Raw genomic sequence first — 25,686 nt, forward strand, 5'->3', positions numbered from 1 at the left:
AATTTCATTGTCTGGGAGAGAGGAGGGCTGGCCACTGCTGACTGCACAGGAGCTGTCAGTGCCTGTCAAATCGCCTGCTCTGAGGTGGTGGTTTGGCTGTTACAGCCCAGATTTCACTGTCAGGGAGGACTTTTGCCTATTACTTTATAGGAAATAGGGATCATTTTCTTTCACCCGCCAGGGAGAGTGACTGTCTTTATGAAGCACCTTGGTAAAGAGGAAGAAGACCCGGGGTCTTGGCACAAAGAGTCCAGTTCAAGAACTGGCAGCAGGCTGGAAGCAGCAATGCCAACCAACAGCCAAGTGGAGTTGGGCCCTATTTTAAGGACATTGAAGCGCTCACCTAAAATTCTTCTCCTTGGAGATGACCTAACAGAGTACCATCATGCTGTTTCTGGTCGATAGCAGGCTTGGCTGCAGAGAGCTCTTCCCAATATGAACTTTTTCCATACTGTGATCGTCCCTCTTTCTCCCTTGACAGTTGCACAGTCTATTGGGAATTGGACTGAAGGGGCTCCGAGCTGATGGGCTGTTTGGGCCCCTTTCCACCTCTACGTCACACACGTATCCAAGCCTTTCATATACTGTGCGTGGGCTCTCTCTGACTTTGCCTGTCTATCCTGAGTGGGGCTTTGTCTAAATGTGGTGCCCGATAACTTCAAGGGATCAAGTGCTTTCAAGAAATGTTTCTCCTAAGAAGATGAGCTGGGGGGAATTGAAAGAAAGGCTGCCAGCTTTGATGTCTTAAGTATGAAATTTCAATGGCTTACCAGCTGCCAAACTCTGATTTTAGTGCAGCTGGAGTAAGATTTAAGGAAATGATCACATCCCATGTCCCACGGGAGACAAGTAATGATGGAGGAATAGCCCAAGGAACCCAGGACAGGAGAGGTTGGAGATTCTGACCAGGGGTTTTCAACTGGCCTAGGTGATCTAAGAAATATCTCTCTATATATTTCTAAAGATAATTTTGTTTGGTATTTTTCATTATAAAATACATGCTTATTATCAGAAATTCAGAAAATATGAAAAATCAGAAAGAGAAAAACAAAGTAATAGTTTTGCCATTCCATTCTCCGAAGAAACACATTTCCTTCCAGTTCTTTTTTTCCTTCCAGGGTATTTCCTTCCAGTTCTTTTTTTTTTTTTTATGATTTAAAGAATCATTGTTTGTCTCTTTACCTTCCTACATATCTACTTATCTATTTGTCTCATTTAGTTCTATAATTGCCCTCGCTTCAGCTTATTTGGTTGATTGGTTTTATTTTTGTTTTGTCCAGCTAGCATAGTAAGATACATTTTTCAAGTTACTGCAAATTTCTGCAATTTTCATACTAGACCAGGGATTCCTAAGAGTTAGGGTGCATAAAATCACCTTAAGAACATATGAAAATTCTGAGGTGGTGCCTGAGACTGTGCTTTTTGGCAATTTTGAGGCATGCAGTTCATAGACCATACTTTGGGAATCATTTATGTCAGGCTAAATATAATGTTTATATGATCCATCGAGTGGATTTTTTACAAATTCACCCATTTCTGTTATACAAGATATATAGGTTGTTTACAGTCATTCATTAGGTATAAACAATGCTACAATGAACATTTTCAGTTATTCATCTGTTCATTCATTCAACAGACTTTTTTTTAAGAGAGTCATTAATAACTTTTAATCTATCTCTTGCAGGCATAGGATTCTTTTTTTTTTGTTATTATACTTTAAGTATTAGGGTACATGTGCACAATGTGCAGGTTTGTTACATATGTATACATGTGCCATGTTGGTGTGCTGCACCCATTAACTCATCATTTATATTAGGTATATCTCCTAATGCTATCCCTCCCCCCTCCCCCCATCCCATGACAGGCCCTGGTGTGTGATGTTCCCCTTCCTGTGTCCAAGTGTTCTCATTGTTCAATTCCCACCTATGAGTGAGAACATGGGGTGTTTGGTTTTTTGTCCTTGTGGTAGTTTGCTGAGAATAATGGTTTCCAGCTTCATCCATGGCGCTACAAAGGACATGAACTCATCATTTTTTATGGCTGCATAGTATTCCATGTGTATATGTGCCACATTTTCTTAATCCAGTCTATCATTGTTGGACATTTGGGTTGGTTCCAAGTCTTTGCTATTGTGAATAGTGCTGCAGTAAACATACGTGTGCATGTGTCTTTATAGCAGCATGATTTATAATCCTTTGGGTATATACCCAGTAATGGGATGGCTGGGTCAAATGGTATTTCTAGTTCTAGATCCCTGAGGAATCACCACACTGACTTCCACAACGGTTGAACTGGTTTACAGTCCCACCGACAGTGTAAAAGTGTTCCTATTTCTCCACATCCTCTCCAGCACCTGTTGTTTCCTGACTTTTTAATGATTGCCATTCTAACTGGCATGGGATGGTATCTCAATGTGGTTTTGATTTGCATTTCTCTGATGGCCAGTGGTGATGAGCATTTTTTCACGTGTCTTTTGGCTGCATAAAAGACAGCCAAAAGAAGTGTCTGTTCATATCCTTCGCCCGCTTGTTGATGGGGTTGTTTGTTTTTTTCTTGTAAATTTGTTTGAGTTCTTTGTAGATTCTGGATATTAGCCCTTTGTCAGATGAGTAGGTTGCAAAAATTTTCTCCCATTCTGTAGGTTGCCTGTTCACTCTGATGGTAGTTTCTTTTGCTGTGCAGAAGCTCTTTAGTTTAGTTAGATCCCATTTGTCAATTTTGGCTTTTGTTGCCATTGCTTTTGGTGTTTTAGACATGAAGTCCTTGCCCATGCCTATGTCCTGAATGGTATTGCCTATGTTTTCTTCTAGGGTTTTTATGGTTTTAGGTCTAAAATTTAAGTCTTTAATCCATCTTGAATTAATTTTTGTAAAAGGTGTAAGGAAGGGATCCAGTTTCAGCTTTCTACATATGGCTAGCCAATTTTCCCAGCACCATTTATTAAATAGGGAATCCTTTCCCCATTTCTTGTTTTTGTCAGGGTTGTCAAAGATCAGATGGTTGTAGATGTGTGGCATTATTTCTGAGGGCTCTGTTCTGTTCCATTGGTCTATATCTCTGTTTTGGTACCAGTACCATGCTGTTTTGGTTACTGTAGCCTTGTAGTATAGTTTGAAGTCAGGTAGCGTGATGCCTCCAGCTTTGTGCTTTTGGCTTAGGATTGATTTGGCAATGCGGGCTCTTTTTTGGTTCCATATGAACTTTAAAGTAGTTTTTTCCAATTCTGTGAAGAAAGTCATTGGTAGCTTGATGGGAATGGCATTGAATCTATAAATTACCTTGCACAGTATGGCCATTTTCACGATATTGATTCTTCCTACCCATGAGCATGGAATGTTCTTCCATTTGTTTGTATCCTCTTTTATTTCATTGAGCAGTGGTTTGTAGTTCTTGAAGAGGTCCTTCACATCACTTGTAAGTTGGATTCCTAGGTATTTTCGTCTCTTTGAAGCAATTGTGAATGGGAGTTCACTCATGATTTGGCTCTCTGTTTGTCTGTTATTGGTGTATAAGAATACTTGTGATTTTTGCACATTGATTTTGTATCCTGAGACTTTGCTGAAGTTGCTTATCAGCTTAAGGAGATTTTGGGCCGAGATGGTGGGGCTTTCTAGATATACAATCATGTCATCTGCAAACAGGGACAATTTGACTTCCTCTTTTCCTAATTGAATACCCTTTATTTCCTTCTCCTGCCTGATTGCCCTGGCCAGAACTTCCAACACTATGTTGAATAGGAGTGGTGAGAGAGGGCATCCCTGTCTTGTGCCAGTTTTCAAAGGGAATACTTCCAATTTTTGCCCATTCGGTATGATGTTGGCTGTGGGTTTGTCATAGATAGCTCTTATTATTTTGAGATGCATCCCATCAATACCTAATTTATTGAGAGTTTTTAGCATGAAGGGCTTAACAGACATTTTTGAGCACCTGCGTAAGGTAAGCCTTTTTTTCCAGGTGTTGGAAAGATCAGTGGCAAGACAGACCCATTTCCTGCTTTTGCTTAATGGAGATAAAGACAGACCCACAAAATTAGATTTTTGCAAATGGTTGTGAATGCTGTGAAGGAAAGTTTCAGACTGCTATGGGGGAGGCAAATAATTTAGATTCAGAAAGCCTCTGTGAGTAAGTGACATACAGGTGAAGCTTGAAGGAAGAATAGGAGTTAGCAGACATCACTTTTAAGATTTGCAGAAGTGGAATTATTGGATTAAAGGGTATTAACTTTTAAAACAACCTTCTTAATCTCCCCTCCCCCTCAGGCTTTAGTGTGCCGGACGTATTTCAGTCAGGGTCCAGTTGGGAAAAGACAAACCACATTTGGTATTTCACATGGAGGGGGTTTAATACAGGGGATTAGTTATAAAATAGTTTGATGGGTTGAAAGATAAATGGGAAGGGTGAAGTGAAGCAGAGATTAGTAAGTGCAGGAAGCTCCCTACCTAGTGCTGAGGGAATAAGGAAAGCTATAGTGTATCTAGAGCCCACCAGTCCCTCTTTGCTAAGCTGCACTCTGAGGGGCTGTGGGTGCTTACCAGCCTGTGCTGGAATCAGCGAGAAGGGACTATGAAGGCTGATGTTGGAGTCAGAGAACAGGCATTGCACAGCTTGTGCTGTGACCTCCAGGGTGCTGGGCCATGAGCCATGACGTCTGAGGAGTACTGGTGGCTGGTGATGAGAATGCTGAGTGGACTCTGTATGACTGAAGCTGAGGTCCGATGGGGTGCCACTTGGCTGATGCTGAGATTGGGAGTGGCTGGTAAGCTCTGGGCCTGGGATCAAGGAAGAGGCCTGAGATCAACAAAGAGGGGGAAACTGCCAAATGATGCTGGAGGTCTAGCTGTCCTCTGCTGCTGGAAGGACACTGAAGGAATACGGGACCTGAAAACAGGAAATCCCTTCCTTTTGCCTTCCCAGATCTCCCTATCAACAAAGCCTAAGCAAAAGCCACCATGCAAGAGAATATAGGAAATGCAGGTTTTGGTGTCCCAGGCAGAGACAGGCAGAAATGGGACCTGAGGATAAACAGGCAGATGGCCAGCACACAGAGAAAGGAGACATCCTTATACCTGTCTCCTGTCCTCTCCTGCTTTTGCACTGCGCCTGGGGGCATTAAACCTGCTCAGTGGTTATCCATTCCATGGCTCCACTTGTCTTCATAAAATTCTTTTGTTCCCTAAATGTCTTTGTGCATAAACCTAACTCTGAATTATCAAAGTCAACACAAAATGTCTATTGTATGGATGGATGGCAGGTGGATGAATGATGAATGAATGAATCATAGCTGCTCCTACATATTTCTAAGTATCTGGTACTGTTCTACATTCCTTCTTGCATTTAAGCCTCACATCTGCCCCTACAGGTAGGCAGTATCATTCCTGTTTGACGATGAGACAGTAGCTCAAAGGGTTGAAGTGACTTACACACCATCACACACCTCCTAAGTAATGAGGAGATCCAAACCCTGGTCTGTTGGCCTTCATTCCTGCTACACCTCTGGAAACATCGATAATGCAGGCCAACATTTAAAGGCCATTCTTGAGAGATTCTTAGAGGCAGGTGGGAAGTGGCTTAGTTGAACATACACGAGCATCTATTAGGGTATATTGGTAATAGCTTGGAAATGAGCTGACCCTGGAAGTCCAGTGGAAATGACAGCCTTGCGATTCCAGGCCACGACGTGGCTCCAGGCTCCTGTCTAAAAACTTCCCCCTGACCTTTTCCTAACACTTGGCATTTTAGTGTTCCGTTGATTACAGATCACTTACATGCAGCACACAGTTGACTGTTTGTTAAAATAGAAAGTGGAAAAAAAAATAGAAAAGAAAGTATGTGCTTGCCAGAGCGGTGCTGTGGAACGGCTGTTCCCAAGGTATTCATTGCAGTACGTCTAAACACCTATAATTAAACTAGCTTTGGAGCCATGCCTCTTGGAGAGGGTGGAAGAATCAATTCTGCAGTATTTGGATCTTGTTCTTTGTATACACTGCTCAGCAGTAAAGATGTTCAAAAAGGACCAGATGCTGTGGCTCAAGAATGCAATTACCCACCTATCAGGGGTGTATGGATGATGGTCTGATCTTGGGGACATCCAAGCCCAGGGGAGCAGAAGGAAACAGACAAGTGATGAATACGGTGGCCTCTGGTCCTCTGTGCCTGTACCCCAATTTCATTTCCTTGCTGGAGATTTTATTTTTGTAGCTCTGATGAATGATCGCTGGGTCGCTTTGTGTTAAACAGCTAATTAATGGGAACTCAAGTCAGCTGTCCTATTTATGAGACTCTGTAGCAGGCAGAGACACTTCACTCATCTGGAAAAAATAAGTTGGGATCAAGCTGCATCTTCTATATAAATATGTGAGGTGCTGCTGTCAGACGCCAGTACCAGTCAGCACTGTCTGGCTTAACATGAATCACTGAAATGACCCGGACCTTCAGTCTGAGTTGATTGTAGCTAAGGTGTGCCATATAATCTCATATGCTCAGAATGTCTTGTGAACCAAGCATGCTATCAAGATACAGTTTTAATTAACATTTGCTTTTTAGATAATATACGCAATTTATTTTGGCAGGAGTTCATTGAAAGTAAAATCTACATAATTAAGATACTAAACCTGCAATATTTTTTTTCTTCGCAGTATTTTTTGCTAAATGGCACAGAATCAGCAACACTTATTACCCAGTAGATAGCTGTAATGGGCAATCACAATTCATAGTTTCTTTCTTTATTAAAAATTGTTTCTCTAACTAGATGATACAAAGTCATATAGTTGATTCTGTTCACTTTTTAAGTTCAGGGGTGTCAGGTCTTTTTCTAAGTTCAATTTCATTAAAAATAAAACAAAGAAAACACATTCATGACTCTCTCGCACAGAAATCTGCTATAAAATTATAGCTTATTTTAGAAAGTAATATTATTTTATGAGCTTATTTCACTAAGTTTTTCACCATAAAGGATGATGTAACTCTGGGGCATGATCATTTGGGAATGGGCATGCTAGGAGAAACCTTAAAGATCATTAAAATGATTCCTTGCTTTATGAAGAAGGCCACTGAGTCTCAGAGTGGAAATGTGACTCACCCATGTTCATACAACACATTGGAGTCTGAACCAAGACTAGAACCCACAACCCTTAACAAGCCACACTTGTTTTGTACTATGCTAGCTGCTGTTGCTATGTACTATTCTATCATGGCCACCAGATACCTGTGCTTTTTGAGAAACATCTGCCCTCTACCCTAAAGGAGCCTCCTGCACTCTCTTCGATGATGTCTTGTAAGTTTGGAAATGCCTCTGTATCATGTAAAATAGGCATTTTTTTTTAAAGGAAAATAGACCTGGTTCCCAAGACACTTCCTTTAAAGTGAAGAGCAGCGCCATGGCTGAATCCCAATTGCTTTGTTCTTTGTGATAATTCCTATAATTGGGTCAGAGGGCTAATGACTTGGCTTCACGAATCTGAACCATATGCCTCCATGATTTGCAGCCAGCTGAGTGCTGTTCACCACAGAAGCCCAGGGCCTCAGCTGAGAAAAGCAGCAGCCAGACCCGAGCTGGGAGCAGGAAGCAGAACGGACCCTGGTTATGAGGCCATTTTATAGATCTTCCCTCCACCCCTTCCAATCTGCTTGGTTTCTGAGCTGCCAAGTTCTTCCTAGACAGGCCCTTGACAGGGGCCTTTCCTGAGGACTCTGACTGCGCTTGGAATATGGTAGGCAGGATTGTGCCTGTGTCAGTCTCTTCACTCAGATCTGCAGTAAGCCACTAATTAGTGTCAGTAATTGCTGGAGGAGAGGATAGCTGGCTGCCCATCAGGATGCGGGAGGAGGGGTTGCTAGTGCTCTCCCTCATTTCCTCCCTCCCTGGCTCCCTTCTCTCTAGTGTTAAGCAATAAATCTATATTGGTTAAATCGGCTGTTGGGCTGCTTGTTGAAAAGGACATCAGTGGAGTCCTGTCAGGTTAATGGGTTTAGCTAATGTATGGGCACAAGGATGAGTAACTCCGATCAGGCATCATAGCCAAAGGCAGGAGGGTGGAGGTCTCCCAGAGTCATCAGAGCAGGGGACTCAAAGATACACTTCTGGGGACCTGGGCCCTGGGCTGGTAGGAGGGAAGTTTCAATAAATCTGTTTTTTGGGAGCAATTCTGTTAAAAGAAGGAGAAAATAGTTTAGTCATGCCCTGCACAATGACGTTTCAGGCAATGATGGATTGCATGTAAGACAGTTGTTCCATAAGATTATAACAGAGCATCTATAGATACTTGATGTTATTATTGCAGATCAAGTAGGGGAAAGGACTTATATTTAGTAATGGTGCTGGGTAATTTGGTTTCCATGTGAAATATGTATGTGTGTGTGTATATATATATATTATATATATAAAACAATGTTATTAATGTGTATGTGTATATATATATATATATATATATATATATATATATATATACACACATACCTTCTAGGTTTATGTAATGCTCTCTGATGTTTGCACAATGACAAAATCACCTACAACGCATTTCTCGGAGCATGTATCCCCATCGTTAAGCAACGCGTGACTTTAGTCTGTGAGCCACATACCAACAGATGATGGGGAGGATAGAGGGCTCAGACTTCACACAGACTGGGCTACTACTATGATGCTGCCAACTAATTGCTGTAACCTGGGGCAGGGGATTAACTTCTCTTAGCTTCAGATTTCTCATCACTACTATGAGGCGAGAAAGAGCATCTATCTCATAAGGTCGTTGACAGCTAATACGTATACATTGCTTGGTATATAATCACTGTTCTTAAGTAGGAGCACTTATTACATAGTATGAATTAGGTTAAAATATGTAACACACCAGGCACTTGGGTGCTTGTGTGCTAGTAAATTTCAGTGTAATTTCATACAGACCCTGGAGCATCTTTACAGTCAGGTCAGGAGACCTAATGGTTTCTGGTTACCACATGGTCAGTTCTCTCTTTACCATCCCTCTCCCGCCTTTTTGGCATTTGAGAAAGATGTGAATGAATCATGGCCACCAGATACCTGTGCTGTGTGCAGCCTCCTCTGTAGGTGCACCGTGCCTGAGTGCTTGGTGTAGTGGTACTGAGGGAACCAAGAGCCCTGCTTATGTCCTGATAAAATGTTTTAAGATATATTGCAAGTCCTCAATAATTTGGACACAGAATAACTAATGATATGGAGCAGTTGTGTTTTTGCTTAATTGGCATGTGATGTAATTATAAAACAATGTTATTAATGTGTATAAGTGTTTTTACATTCAGTTCCCTGAAGCTAGGTGCTTTTGTTGCTTACAATGTTCCTTTGCTTAGCAAATCTATCTATCTATCTATCTATCTATCTATCTATCTATCTATCTATCTATCTGCATATTATATTCTTATTTTTATATGTGTGTTTGCTAAGAAAATGTGTATTGCCTATGTGCATACACATCTATTCATTTATTCATTCCACAAATATTTATTGAGCACCAAGAGAAGGGCAGAATTTTAGAACGAGAAGGGACTTAGGCAGTCATTCTATTCAGGGCTCTAAGTTTAGGGAAGAGGAACCTGGAATCTTAACATAACAAGGTTCTCTCTCCTCCCAGGTACCCTCTTCCCTCATCTTCACTTAGATTCCATGGTCCATCAATATAATTACTGTAATAATGGGCCTCAATAGCTTTCCCTTTCACCTTCCATCCTGCTAGGCTGGCCAGACCACAATTCTGGGGAGCCTCACTGTGCCCCTCTGCCTGACACCAGAGTAGCTGCCTTTTGTGGGATAAAAGCCCACAGCTGGGCAGCCTGATTGTATCTCATGACCACACACCTTCATCTCAGAGAGTATGGCAGAGTGGTTAAGAGCTAAGCCATATTGTCTGGGTTTGTGTAGTGGTTCTATCATGTTCTAGCTGTGGGACCATAGGCAAGTTACTTCACCTGTCAGTGCTTTATTTTCCTCATGTTCAATGAAGGTAATAGTTTTTATCTCATAGGGATGTTTTGAGGATTAAAGAATTCAAAATATGTGAGGCATTTAGAGCAGTGCCTGATGCTATATAGGTATTGGTTCATTATGGTTATCATATACTCTTTATTGCTAAGCAAACTTTTCTACATACACAATGGCTGCTGGGGTTCCAGCTATCCAAGTCACATTCCAGGAAGCAGGAATGGCAAAGGGGCTTCTGCTTTTTAAGAATCCTTTCGAGAAGTTTCTCACTACTTTCATTGGCAGAACCTGGTTTCATGGACATACTTAGCTTTAAGAAAGACTGATACATGAGATCACTATTTCAAGTAGTATTGTGCCCCAGTCGAGATACTGTTACTGAGGAAGAAGGAAGAATGTCATTCAGGCAATGACAAACTCTATTACAAGCTTTGGCTAAATGTAATGAATTCTCTGCATTCCTGTCACCAAAGTGAACACGGGCATTCATCCTACTCCTTTACATATTTCTGCCTGTTTTGACCTCTCTGATACCACAGCCTCCAGGTTTTCCTCCTACCTCCCTAGCCACTGTCTTTTCATGTCTTTTGCTGGTTTCTCTTCTTCTTCTCAATCTCTGTATGTTAGTGAGCCCCAGTGTTAATACTGAATCTTCCACTTTTCTCCACCTACACTCACTTCATGGTGGTGGATACCCTACACATGCTGGTGCCTCCAAAGTTTACATCTCTAGCCCAGACTTCTTCCCTGAGCTTCAGACTCATACCTACTTATCTCCATCTTGAAATGTACAGTTCTGAAATATAGCTCTTGATTTTCCAGCTAACATGTTTCTCTCCTACCTGTCCCTATCTTGGCACATTAACACACCACCAATCCACATGAAGTCAAATATTTAGAAGCCATCCTTGATGCTTCCTTGTCATTCAACCACTCACTCCATTGCAATTTCCAAATGATTGTCAAATCTGTCCGCCTCTTTCCCCTCTGCAGGCACTGCTGTAGTCCAAACCAGCAACCTTCCTCACCTCAACTGCTGTGATACCCTCTCCTTGCACCAACCCCCTCTGCTCTGCTACAGAAGAAAGCGTGGAAGGAGGAAGACTTTCACGCTTTATTCTGTAGCAGAGCAGAGGGGTTTAATGCAAGGACTCTAGAGCCAGACTGTGTGGGTTCAAATCTTAGCCTCAACACCTACTAGTTTTGTGACTTGGGCAAGTTTTTTTTGCCTCAGTTTCTTCATCCATAAAATGAACATAATAATGGTACCTATTCTGTATGGTTATTGTGAGCAATAAATAAGTTAATATACCTAAGCACTTACAGCAATGCCTAGTATATAATAAGTGCAATCAATAAATGTCAGCTATTATCATTAGCTATTATTACCATACATTTTTCATGGAGCAGTTGGAATAATCTTTTAAAAACATAAATTCAGTTCTATCATTCTTGTGCTTAAGATTCTCCAGTGAGTTCCCATTTCGGTTACAATGGAATTCTAACAGATTACGATGGCTAAAGGCTCTACATTTCCTAGCCCTTGACTCCTCCCGTCCGTACAACTTTCTCCCCATCACTCACCATCCTTAAGCTGCGCTGGCTTTATTTTAGATCCTTTGACATTTCAAGCTCTTTGCTTCCTTTGGGGGCTCTGCCCTTGTTCTTCCCTCTGCCTGGCATACTCTGCCTTCACTCCAGCTGTTCATAGGACTAGTTTCTTCCTATTTTTTAGGTCTCAGTTCAATTATCTCCTGCTCCAAAAGGCCCCCTCTGACCATGTACCTCAAGGGGTAGCCTTGCGCTGATTACTCTTCCTCTTTATTTTCCATGGTATTTATTACCATTTTCAGTTTTCTTGTTGGTTTGTTTGCTTAGTCTATAGTGTGTCTCTCTGTGCTTTGATACGTGAGAATACAGACCTCACTTACTGTGTACGGTCGCAGATCCCAGGACCTTAAACAATAGTGGACGTAGTAGATGCTCACAAACCAGCTGGTGAATGAAAGACCCTCGAGCAAGATTTTGAAGAATAAATAGGAATTTTCCAGACACTCAAGGAGAGGCAAGGATTTGAGGCAAAGGAAACATCATTTGCCAATGCATGCAGATCTGAAACATCACAGTGCCCAGCTATTAAAAGCATGGTACGTCCCTGATACCAGCAGCATCAGCTTCACCTAGGAACTTGTTAGGAATGCAGAATCTCAGGCTGAGGCCTGTGGTCCACCAAATCAGAATCTGCATTTTAAGTGGACTTCCAGGTGATTCCTTTGAGAAACAGTGGGGTTGTACATTTGGGGAACTGGAAATAACCATAATTGCCAGAGCATGAAGTACAAAGGAAGATGTATGAATTTGAATGTAAATTCAGCTACATGTGACAGGCCCAAAATAATAGTGGTTTAACAAGACCAGATACATTTGTTTGCATTTTATGTAAAGTCCAAGCTAATATGGCTGCTTTTTGGTTAAATTTATCAGAGGCCTGGCACATTCTAAGTAGACCATAAAGATAAATTCTCCTCCCCGTCCTCTGGTAAAGATTTTCTAAGATTTTGAGCTGCTGCTTTGTGCTTGGTTGAAACCATCCTTCTGAGCTGTATTCCACAATAATCAGTGAGCACCCACAACCTACTGGGAGCTGGGGACTCAGTAGTGAGGGAGATGTGACATCATCCCTCAAGTTGCTTAGCCTCTGGTGTGAAGACAAGCATGGAAATACGCAATTGGGATATAGTTTCTGATTCCTCCTTGTGACTTCATTTCTCGGGAATATCGGGAATAAAGGTCAGCAGGGTAAATGGGAAGGCTCCAGAAGTGAGGCCTCATGTGACTGAGGTTGGGGAGAAAGAAGGTGGAAGGGAGCACAGAAGACTCCAGTTTTTTCCTCCAATATTTGATGAATACTCAACCAAAAGAATAAGGACAGCAAGCAATGAATTAAAACACACTGAATAACACAAAAAGGAATCTACATGTCTAGAGTGATACTAAAAATTGAAAAGGGAGAGGGAAAGCTCTTTTTAGAAGATCATAGAAGCCAACTAACTTAGAGGAATGATAGAATTAGAAAACTACTATGTTGAAACCATGGTTACAATAACTGAATTGGGTAAGTATTAACAACCGATGCTGATAGGGTTTGGCTGTGTCCCCACCCAAATCTCATCTTGAATGGTAGCTCCCATAATTCCCACGTGTCATGGGAGGGACCTGGTGGGAGGTAATTGAATCATGGGGGTGGGTCTTTCCTGTGCTGTTCTCATGATAGTGAATAAGTCTCATGAGATCTGATGGTTTTATAAAGGGGGGTTCCTCTGCACACATTCTCTCCTGCCTGCCATCATGGAAGATGGGCCTTTGCTTCTCCTTTGCCTTCCGCCATGATTGTGAGGCCTCCCCAACCATGTGGAATGGTGAGTCCATTAAACCTCTTTCCTTTATAAATGACCCAGTCTCGGGTATGTCTTTATTAGCAGTGTGAGAGTGGACTAATACAGATGCTTACATTATTGTATTAAAAGTTGTTTGGGAAAAGGATATTCATATGGTCTTAAATACAGTCTCAAATTGCACTCCACAGAAAACTGATGGATTACACAGGGAAAAGGTATCTTTACAACGAAGAAATCTGATGAACACCAGATGATAAATTTAATATCATCAGTGACGGAGCTAACTGAAATCATGTCACTCAAATTGAGTATTATTCTGTAAAACGGCTGGCTTAGACTACTCAAAACTGTATGTGTCCTGGAAAAAAAATGCAAGGATCAGCTTCATATTAAAAGCTAACAAGAAATGACAATTAAATGCAAAACATGGCCCTTGATTGGATCCTAAATGGGAAAGAGATGCTGAAAGGACATTATTGAGACAATTAGGGACATCTGAATATGGACTGTATGTTAGGTAATAATTCTTTAATGTACCAAGTGAGATCGTAGTATTGTGGTTACCCAGAAAAATGCCCTTATTCTTAGAAGATGCAGGCAAAATAATTTGGGGGTAAACAGGATAACGATATTGCCAAGTTATTCTCCAGTAGTTTCAGAAAAAAATATATAGAAAAGGTATATAGAGAAAAAGATAAGACACGTGGCAATTGTTAACATTTGGTGAATCTAGTAAAAAGTACTCAAGTGTTCTTTGTGCTATAATTAAAGCTTTTCAATACTTTTCAATAGTTTCTTTCTTTCTTTTTTTTTTTTTTTGAGACAAGATCTCACTCCATCGATCAGGCTGGAGACCAGTGGTGTTATCTTGGCTCACTGCAACCTCCACCTCCTGAACTCAAGTGATCCTCCCACCCCAGCCTCCCAAATAGCTGGGACCACACAGATGTGCACTACCATGCCCAGCTAATTTTGTATTTTTTGTAGAGATGGGGTTTTGCCATGTTGCCCGCGTGTTTGTTTGTTTGCTTGTTTGTTTGTTTGTTTGTTTTTAATACAAAAAATGTTTTACTAGCTCTGGTAGCTGATCCTATAAGACCAAGTTCAGAGTACACAATGAATTCTCCAATCTCACATCATTTGGGATTTGCAGTGGGGTTGGCTGTGAGAAGGAATGGTGGAGCTGGGGTTCTGCAGGCTCAGATTCAGCCTCTGTCTGAACCTTACATCATCTGCCTTCTCTTTGCAGTGCCTGAACTAACGAGCCATGAATTCAGCGCCTGACAGACTGGGAAGCACTGGGGAGTAAAGTCTGCTTTCCTTTTAAAACACAATATCAGACTTAAAGCCACCTCCTGTATCTAGGCCCCTTTTCTGCTGGCTAGGGAGGCTCTGGGAAAAGAAAGGCCAGCAGCAGGTCATCAGGGTGGGTTAGGGTGCTGGGGTATTTATTTGTAGCAGTGAGAGGGGCTGTTATTAGTGTAGTGGGAGAAGTAGAGATGAGATGAAATTATAATTGTGAGAGTTGGAGAAGAGTAAATTTCAAAGAACATTTTTAGTCACAGATGGTTGAAGAGAAATACAGAGAACAGGCCCCAGCACCTCGTCTTCCTAGCTGATTGCAGGGAGGGGGAGCTCGCTAATGAACACATTGATTTCCCAGCTCCTCAGAACAATAGCAAATGCTTTCTGCGGTTATTAATGGAGAACCCGCAGCAGGTGTGGGGGATGGAAGGCGCTCATGATTCTAAGTTTATCTTTAGGGGTTAGGCCAATATAAACAGAATGTAAAAAGCAAGAAGGAAGTTCATTTAATAGCATAACAGGAGAGCTGGACAGACTTGCTGCAACTCTCAGGCTTGCTACTGAACAGCTTACCTTCTGTAAGCCTTTGTTTTCCTCTTTGGTAAAAATTAGAATAATTTTTCCTTTATATGGATAGCATGAGAACTAAATGACATAGTTAACATATGTAAAAGTACTTTGTAAGCGTTCTTGCACCATACATTATTTTTCTTCCAGAAAAACTTATCCAAGGAGTGTTTATGAAGCACCTGCTGTGTTCCAGGCTCTGTGCTAGGTTTGAGGAATATGGCAGTGAACTGGAAAATATAGTCCCTGCCCCCATAGAATCAGTAATCTAGCAAGAAAGAACATTCCCCAAGTAATTACAAATGGATAGAGATGTACTGACTTCTCTTAGAAGCAGGAAACAGGCAGAGCTGGGAAGTCAGAGAAGGCCTGAAGGAAGTAATTATCATCAAGGGGACCCATCATAAACAGAAATACTACTATGCTCCCCTACATAGTGGGGTCAAAGACATAAATGCTGACCCTGGTTGGCCACATGGACAAAGGTCTAAAAACTGTGAAGGATGGATTGACTTATATTTCCCCAGTTGAGGAAAGAGAAACCAGTGTGTCCTTAGAATGACCCCTATAGTCTCGCTTGCTCAGGTAGCCTAGCCTTGAGCTAGTCAGCCATCAGGGCTGCAAGGCCTCTGCCGTGCAAACTCCCCAGGGACTGGCTGGCATCCTAGAACAGGGTATTCCTCATTCTCGTTAGGCTGACTCTAATAACGAAGCTCATTTCCCCAAAGTGGTCAGGCAATTCCTGCTTTCTCTCAAATAAAGAAGGCAGCAGGGGACAGGGTCTCTCTCTTAGGTCAACCCAGTACCCCCCAGTGTGTGCCATCTTGCTCACCCCCAAGAACACCTCTCTCCATGGGAGACTGTCCATTCCACTATCTCAGTGCCTGCAATTTTCCCCTAATAGCAATGCTGTGAGACTGTAACCAATAGCACTTGCGGTGTTTATCCTCAATCCTAGTCCCTTTTTATAAAACATCCCTTTTTATAAAACCACCCCTGAAAAACAGGACTTTTGGCCTGGGCACCCTGGCTCATACCTGGAATCTCAACTCTTTGGGAGGCCGAAATGGGAGGACAGCTTGAGCCTAGGAGTCAGAGGCTGCAGTTAACTATGATCACCCACTGTACTCCAGCCTGAGTGACAAAGTGAGACTCTGTCTCTAAAAAAAAAAAAAAAAAAAAAAAAAGATAAACAAGACTTCTGGCAGGGAGACAAGAGGTTTGTGTTCAATTCCATTGAGCATGAGTTTCCTGAGCAGCCACTGAGAGATAAGCTCAGTGCTGGGCCTGGAGCATTCCGAGGTAAACGTACCTCTAGTCCAATGTGAGAGCCGGATCTTGACATACATGCTATGCATTGTGCAAGGTTAAAAGAAAGGTGAATGAAAGTATCACAAGGCTTCTAAAGTACTTTTTTTTTTTCTACCATTCACTCCTTGGGTAGCTTTGTGGAAAACAAGGAATCCTTGTTGTTTGATGGAGTCTGACTTTCTCCGTGAGTGGTGGCAGAGGTGATGGTCTGTGCATGTTTGCGGTCTCAGGGTAGGGTGTAGGAGTTGGGGTGGAACAAGTTGAATCCAGTGTTACCTAAGATATCTTCAACTGCTTTGACCTTTATTCTGTTAAAATTCTGTGTGCCCTAATTATTTACCAGTGTATAAAATGGGTATAATCATTCTTTGTGGTTTTAGAGACAGAGTTCCTGAATAGGACATAATGAGAGAATTTTCTGAGGGCTTCCACATCTAACAATGGTATCAGATCACACACTTTTCATTTTGCCTCCAGGATCCAAAGCAATTCCCATCCCTGTTGGTTTAGAACTGTAAGCTTCACACATAGATGAAATTATGAGACAGCTTCTATTTCATGAGGAAATTTTTAAAAATCATCTGCTCTCTATTCAAACTTCACAAAAGAAAAAAAGAAAGAAAACTCACACGTTTGCAAGAAACTGCTGGTGTTTTTGAATATCTCCCATAAGCAGGAGAATCTGGTTTTGAAAAAGTTGAATTTTCTACATATGAAAAAACACATTTATCGATGATACAGATGAACTAAAATTATAAAGTAAATGTTCTTTAGGTTAAAAAAAAAAAGCTGCATTCTTATTCCCAGTCTCTAGAACAAACCAGTCCCTACCCACACCACATCATTACCCCCACCTTACCCCTAAATGGCAAGGAATATGGAGGAAAAGATTGAATTTGTTTCCTGATTTAAGCATGTGTGCACGCGCATACACGCATGCACACACGCACACATACACACACACACACACACATACACATACACACAATGTAGATACATGCCAGAGATATCAAAGATCAGCTGGTTATATGTCCTAGCACTTTAAAAGTCTTAATTCATTTAATCCCACCACAATCTTATTAGCCTGGTGACTCTGATTATCCTTTTTTAAACCAAGTGGGGGCAGAGACGCCAAGTAACTCAACAAGGATCATAAGCTGAGAAGCGGTGTGCTGGGGTTGGAACCCAGGCAATAGAGCTTTGGTGACTGTGGACTTAACCACTATATTTGCTCCCTGATATTTTTTTAATTAAGTTCCCTTGGTCCAAAGTCTTCCATATTTGGTATAAAATCTTCATCAAAAAGTTGCCTGTTGTGTACATGGGACCTCACTATTATTTCTTACAACTTCATGTGGATTTGTAATTATCTCAATAAAAATTTCAACTAAAAATGTTGACTAGCATGATGCATGTCTATCAGCAGCTTTCTCAAGTACAAGTGAATTAAAAATTTAAGATATACACAACTAATTTTAGAGATAAAATCACTTTGCAAATGTAAAGAAATATGGAAAAATCCCAGCCATTGGTAGTAGTAGACTCAAAAATGAGGTAGGTCAAAGTCCCATTCAGCCTCTGTCTGGCGGAAACCCCTTAACTCGTCTGAGTCTCAGTTACCTAAATATGTAAAATGGGATAGTGATATCTACTTCATTGCATTGTTAGGAAAAGGCAGGTTTGTTAGAGTCCAAAGGTACTCTCAGTCTCCCTGTGTCACCCTAAGTAGAGGGGCAGTAGGGACCAGCTGCAGGGAAGAGTCTTTACTGGGGTTTGCCTGTCATCTGCGGCCGGTTACTTCTTCAGCCCCTTTCTTCTACCGGTTTCCCTGGAACCCATTCCTTCCTGCGGAACCCGCTGTCAGATTGTCATGTCAACTTCATGGGGACCGAAACATCTGCTCCTTTCAGTTCAACATGCTTCTCTTTCCCTTCCCAGATAAACTGGATTTGGAGTCACATTATCTGAGTTTAAATCCCGGTTTTGCTGTGTAGCTGCTGGCAAGCCACTTCCCCAGCTGGGTCTAAGCTTTCCCATCTGTAACATGAAGTGGTTCCACTGTTACTACAAGGTGTCCAAAGCTCCTCCTCCTCTAACATTCCTGCGTTCCCTACAAGGAGTGAGAAATGCCTACTCTTCCATCCATCTTTGTGTCATCCCAAGCTGCGTTTCCTTGCCATTTTCCTATCCCTTCAAAAATATTGGCCCCGGGGGATGAGAGTGATACAATTTTAAGGCTGTAGTATTAGGGAAAAGGCACGAGCTGACCAGCCCAACCTTAAAATGTATGAGGTCTCCATCATGAAGGCATGAAGCTGCCTCTAACCAAAGGAATTGAGAAGATGTGCTAATCGGAAAGACTCAGTGTTGCTAAACTGAAAATTTTGTGAAATCAATTGAGAGAAAAATCAATATGGGATTTTTTTTTTCCACAATGAAAAGACAAGATTCCCACACAATTAAGAATTGGGCCATGGTTTCCACACTCTGCCTGTCTCGTTCTCTTGTTCCTGTGCCACAACTGTTCATCAGAAATAATTAAACATTTTCCCATGGGCAACAATTACTTGCTTAAAATATTATGAGTAAGGAGAATACATTTATAATTACCTAACCTTTCTGAAGGTGAAAATATATATTATCCTTTGATAGAACATAGAAAGGAGTTCCTGGATCTGCCAGTGTGCTCTGCTCTATCCATCCTGATTACGCTAATTGCCTTGAGGAATAGAACAATACTTTTTTTACAGATGCAGACCTTCTCTTTCATGTTCTGTAACTTTTAGGGATCAAACCATGGTTTCTTTTTCTTGTTGTTTTTGTAAGTCATTAAACGGCCAGCCTGTAGCTATTAGGATGGCCAGACAGCATCTTTGAATTGCCTCAATGCCATAATAATGAGAGTGTTGACATCTCTCTTTTCTTTGGAGTAGGTCTTATTTTTTGCCACATGCAGATGCAAACTATGAGTCCAGTGCTTCAAGTTTTCATTAGTTTTCTGATTTTGCCTCAAACACACTCACAGTAGAAGCAATAAAATAATAATCACAATGGCTGACACTCATTAAGTGCTCAGGGGCATATTTCTACATACTTTATTTATACTATCTCATTTAATACTCATAACAATTCCATGAGGAAGGTTACCGTTAATGCTCACGTCATAAAGATGGGAGAGCTTATAGATAAGAGATCTTCAGCCCAGAGATGTTAAGCAACTTGCCCAGGATCACACAGCTAAGAGGTGGTGAAGCTGGGGTTTGGTCAGAGACTGTTCCCTTACCACTTCACTGAAGTCTGTCTCAGATTTCTCTATCAAGCCATTTTGGTCCAGTGTTTTTTGTTAACTGGCAAAGAACATATTTCCTATAAAATATTTATATAAAAGAGCTGACTACAATCATGCTTTCACATTCAAGCTTTTTTTTTTTTCTAATTTGTTTGGCCTCAATGTTCATTGTCAAGTTGACAAGCATATGATAATAGTAATAGTAGCAGTAATAATAATAGTAATAAGAGTAGTGTACACTTAGTGAGTATATGCCCTAGGCTAAACACTGATATAGGACTTTCCCTTCTTCCCCTCCCTTGTGATGTACATGATAGTGATACTGCGTAGATAATATCATCCTTGGTTGACGTAAAGAAACTGAGACCCAGAAAGGTTGTGTGACATAACTAGGGTCACACAGCCTATAGGTTGTAAAACAGGGGCATCAAGGCAAGTGCCCATCCCACTCAGCCAGTTTTAGCCCACATATTGTGTGCCAGGCACTTTCCTTGGCTCTGTCAATACCAAAGTGAATCAAGCTTCATCCCTTCTGCTAGCCTGGGGCTTGGTTGATTCACACATTCACCAGGTTTTGGGGTCAGTAGTTGGTAGAGCCACATGCATGCTTTCCTCTGTAATAGTCTTTTATTTTAGGAAAACTGGGTTTTGATAGCTCTTTCACAGGCTGTAAAGTTATATAACATTTTGTTGAAATTCTGCAGAGATTTTTAAAAACAGCAGTATGCATATTTGTGTGTGCATACACCATTGGTATGAGGATATTATTTTGGAACTCAGTACCTTTCTCTGATTTTGATTCTATTCTTTACTCCATAATGGCAGGCAGTGAAGCTCTGTATTTAATATTAGCTCATTGTCCAAACTAGATTACTGTGCCAGGAATTATTCTAGGAATACAAAAAAGTTTAAAATGTGGGAGTCTCCCTCTCAATGAGTAGTTACTTCTTATTTTATGAATATGTCAACCTTTCTTGCTACACTGTATGCTTCCTGAGGGCAGGGACCAGGGCTGTCTGGGTCCTCACTGTATCCTGAGTGCCTGGCACAGAGATCCCAGTGAAAAGTACACAATACACTAATGGTTGATTTAGTTGTTTCTGGAATATCTAGAGGCAATAATGTGATGGTTAAGGCCACAACCCTGTAGCCAGACTTCCTGATTTCAAGCCTTAATTCCAACATTAACTAGCTGTGTGACCTTGGGCAAATTACTTAGCCTCTCAGCTTCTTCATCTGTCACATTAGGATAATGAAATCATAGTGTTTACCCCCATAGGTCTGACCTGGGGATAAAATTAGTAAATATGCATCACAGCCTTGGACAACAGGATTTGGCACACACGCACTACATAAGTGTTGGCCATTGTTACCCATAGTTACCCATTAGACTTGAATATCATTTATAACTTGAAAAGGACTTATTTTTTAAGAAAGAAAACCAGTCCTTCACTATCTACTTTTTTTTTTAGCTTTCAAAGGGCTACTGTGCATTTTAATCTTCCCCTTTCAGGATTATATACAGCCATACAGGTATGAGCACTGCAGGCCTTTCACAAACTTTTGTGGGGAGCTGTATGTCTACATTGTAGCAATTTGCTACAGTTTGCTCAGACCAATTTATGTATGTTGTCTTTAAATTGTGTGATGTGAGTGGATCGTTTGAATGGGCTGTAAAGTTTTAATTGGTGCAGCTGATAAACCTCTTCCCTCTCCCACCCCCTACAAACCCTTGGGTGTTTCGTGTTTCATGTTTCACAGCGCATGGCAAAATTAACTCCTGACTGATCCTTTCCCTTTTGCTGTTGCCCCTTACAAACCTTTCTCCACAGGGCAGCCAGGGTGATCTTTTCAAATGCAAATCAGATATGATACTTCTGCTTAACCCCTTTGAGTTTTTTTTCCCATTGCACTAAGAATCCAATCCAGACTCTTCCCTGTGAAGAACAAGGCTCACCTCACACCATGTGTCAAGCACGTCGGCTTCCTTAGGTTTCTAAAGCATGCCAAGCTCCTTTAAAGACCAAGGTGTTTACCTTTGTGAATCCTTCTGCAATATTCTCTCCTGGTGATTCAGGAGGTTGGCATTTTCTCATCTTTGTGGGATCAGTTTTAAGATGTCACTTCCTTAAAGAGGCCTCCAGCAACCTCCCTACCTAAAATGAGCACATACCATATCTCCCCCTGTTAGCAGTGGCAAATCCATGCAGGTCCTCAGCAATGTCAATTCTTGCCTCCTTAGAAGAAAGAATTTGACTGAGGGACAGAAAGCCGAAGGAGAGACAGAGGCAAACTGTAGAGCAGGAGTGAATGTTTATTAAAAAGCTTTAGAGCAAGAACAAAAGGAAGGAAAGTACACTTGGAAGAGGCCCAAGTGGGCAACTTGAAGGAGACATGTGGGGTTTGACCTTTCAACCTGGGGTCTTATACATTGGCATACTTCCGGGGACAGGTGTCCCTTCTCCCCTGATTCTTCCCTTGGGGTTGGCTGCCCACATGCGCAGTGGCCTGCTAGTGCTTGGGAGAGCATGCACAGTGTGTTTACTGAGTTATATGCATGCTCAGTTGAGGCGTTCTTCCCTCCCCAGCCGGATGTCCCTAGGAGGCTGTATACAAGTTAAAACGCTGCCATTTTGCCTCTTAGTGCTCAGGTGTGAGCCCTCTCAAACAACTCCTGAGATCTTATCACAAAGGTATTGATCACCAGTTTCAGGTTTTTCCTATCTATAGAGAGCCTGCCTTTCCCTGGCACTGGCTGCAACCAATTATTATTTCAGAGAGACAGTTAACAACCTCCTGACCATCACCTGATGGTCTCCTGACATTCCTGGTGGTGGCGGGAGCCTTTCCTGCACTGTTTATGTCTGACTAGCTACTTGCTACAACACCCCTGCCACCCCACTATTCTGTACTTTAGCATGCAGTTTATTTCCTTGTTACAGCATTTCCTGATCTTAATTATTTTATTTCTTTATATGTTTACTTGTCTCTTGCTGGCCTTTCTTGATAGACTGTATGCTTCCTGAGGGCAGGGACCAGGGCTGCCTGGCTTCTCACTGTATCCTGATGGCCAGGCACAGAGAATTCCAGTGAAAAGTACACAGTACACTGACGATTGAGTTGCCTCTGGAGTATCTAGAACAAAAAAATACACCATTTGATTTTGGCTTATGCTCTAAATGTCATTTGCTAACTTACATGATTTCCGTATTTTCTCCCCTAGAAAATAAAGCCAGCCTCTGACTGGGTTGTTAGTAAATGACTGTGATATGTATTATATGCTTCTTTCAGGCTCCTGAACAGGAAAGGTTAAAATCCCCTTTAGTCCCAGAGCTATTCATATCTGCCCCTGAAATATAATATTCTCTTGAGCACCTTAGTATCTTTTGAGAAAGATGACTGTGAGGATTAAATAAAGCAGGGTGTTTACCTTTGTGAATCTCTCTGCAATATTCACTCAGACCAGCATCACAGCAGCACCTGGGAACTTGCTAGAAATGCACATTTTCAGGTGACACCCTAGGCTTACTGAAGCAGAAACTTTAGGGGTGGGGGGTGGGGCCCAGCAATCATGTTTTAACAAGCCATTTAGATGATTCTGTGCTAATTAAAGTTGGAGAACCAATGAAATAAAATAATTGTTGCCAGAGAAGGTTGGAAAAGTTGCTAAGTTCTATGAATGTTTCTGCAGTTTCAACAGTTTGGAAATACATGATTTATCTCTACTGCCTGTCAGGAATTGTCCAGGGTTCCTGGGATTCACAGACACCAGACAGGGTCTCAGTCTCAAGGAATTCACTGTCTAGTGGTGAGAGACTAGCAAGTAAACAGTCTCTTGCAATGTATTGTACGTGTTAGAATAGAAGAAAACAAAAATAGCTGAAGAAGCACAAAGAGACTATCAGGTGAGAATCTTTGAGAGTAGAATAAGGTAAAAAAGAACAGACTTCAGAGACAACTTGCCTGAGTTTAAGCCAAACTCCACTATTTACCAGCTGAGTGACCCTGGATAAGTTATTAACTTCTCTGTGCTTCAGTTTCCTTGCTTAAAAATAATATTAATAGTGACCTATGTCATGGGGTTGTGCTGATTAAATGGGTTAATAAATGAAAAGCACTTAGAACAGTGCCTGGGTCATCATAAGTATTCAAAAAGCATTAATTGCTATTATCATTATCATCTGATTGTAAGCAAAGGCTATCAGATGTGCCTAATTCCATGGGGTGAGTGAGTGAAGAGGTCCTTCTGGGAAGGTTTGGACAGAAGACTCAAGTTTAGAAAGTTGCTACTCAAAGTCGCTGTGATTGATAGGACCTGCAGAATCCCATAGGACGGGCTAGGTGGGACGATTCTCTAAACTACGAAAAGGATGCTATTCAGACTAACCTCATAGATGTCTACTATAGTGCTATAGGCTCTGTTTTTGTTTTTAAATATCGAATTTATACTGTGTGCTGCGTGCTGCAGCAGAGACCAAAGATAACATAGAAAAACACTAAGGATTGAGAATGCAGTTGCAAGGGCATATGTATTTTGTTTTGTTTTGTTTTATTATATTTTAAGTTCTGGGATACATGTGCAGAACGTGCAGGTTTGTTACCTAGGTATACACGTGCCATGGTGGTTTCCTGCACCCATCAACCCGTCGTCTACATTAAATATTTCTCCTAATGCTATCCCTCCCCTAGACCCCACCCCCTGACAGGCCCCGGTGTGTGATGTTCCCCTCCCTGTGTCTGTGTGTTCCCATTGTTCAACTCCCACTTATGAGTGAGAACATGAGGTGTTTGGTTTTCTGTTCCTGTGTTAGTTTGTTGAGAATGATAGCCTCCAGCTTCATCCATGTTCCTGCAAAGGACATGAACTCATCCTTTTTATGGCTTAATAGTATTCCATGGTGCCACATTTTCTTTATCCAGTCTATTATTGATGGGCATTTGGGTTGGTTCCAAGACTTTGCTATTGTGAATAGTGCCACAATAAACATAACGTGTGCATGTGTCTTTATAGTAGTATGATTTATAATCCTTTGGGTATATAGCCAGTAATGGGATTGCTGGGTCAAATGGTAATTCTAGTTTTAGATCTTTGAGCAATCGCCACACTTTCTTCCACAATGGTTGAACTAATTTACACTCCCACCAACAGTGTGAAAGCGTTCCTATTTTCTCCACATCCTCTCCAGCATCTGTTGTTTCCTGACTATTAATGATTGCCATTCTAACTGGCGTGAGATGGTATCTCATTGTGGTTTGATTTGCATTTATCTAATGACCAGTGATGACGAGCTTTTTTTCATGTTTGTTGGCCGCATAAATGTCTTCTTTTGAGAAGTGTCTGTTCATATCCTTCACCCACTTTTTGGTGGGGTTGTTTGTCTTTTTCTTTTAAATTTGAGTTCTTTGTAGATTCTGGATATTAGCCCTTTGTCAGATAAGTAGATTGCAAAAATTTTCTCCCATTCTGTAGGTTGCCTGTTCACTCTGATGATGGTTTCTTTTACTGTGCAGAAGCTCTTGTTTAATTAGATCCCATTTATCAATTTTGGCTTCTGTTGCCATTGCTTTTGGTGTTTTAGTCATGAAGTCTTTGGCAAGGGCATATATTTAAGCCACAGATTAATATAATGTGATGAGTTGTGACTATGAAAATGCACAGTGTGTTCAGAGAGAAATACTCATTAACTGAATAGAGATACAGTCCATTGTGCCAGAAGAAATCAAGAAAGATTTTACGTGGGGTAGTATTTGATGGTCTTTGCATGGTGATGGAGAAAATAACTTTTTAGGTGAAAAAACGGAAAATAGAAAGACATGGTGACTCATGCCTGTAATCCCAGAGCTTTGGGAAGATCCTTTGAGACCAGGAG

General features: G+C 41.3%; 1 protein-coding gene across 6 annotated transcripts in view; it reads left to right on the plus strand.

Moving 5' to 3' along the window:
- Positions 1-25,686, plus strand: part of DAB1 (DAB adaptor protein 1) — a 1,249,170-nt gene that overhangs the window by 326,844 nt on the left and 896,640 nt on the right. The gene's annotated exons all lie outside the window — the stretch shown is intronic.

Source organism: Gorilla gorilla, chromosome 1 (genome assembly GCF_029281585.2).
Source record: "Gorilla gorilla gorilla isolate KB3781 chromosome 1, NHGRI_mGorGor1-v2.1_pri, whole genome shotgun sequence".
Taxonomy (NCBI): Eukaryota; Metazoa; Chordata; class Mammalia; order Primates; family Hominidae; genus Gorilla; species Gorilla gorilla.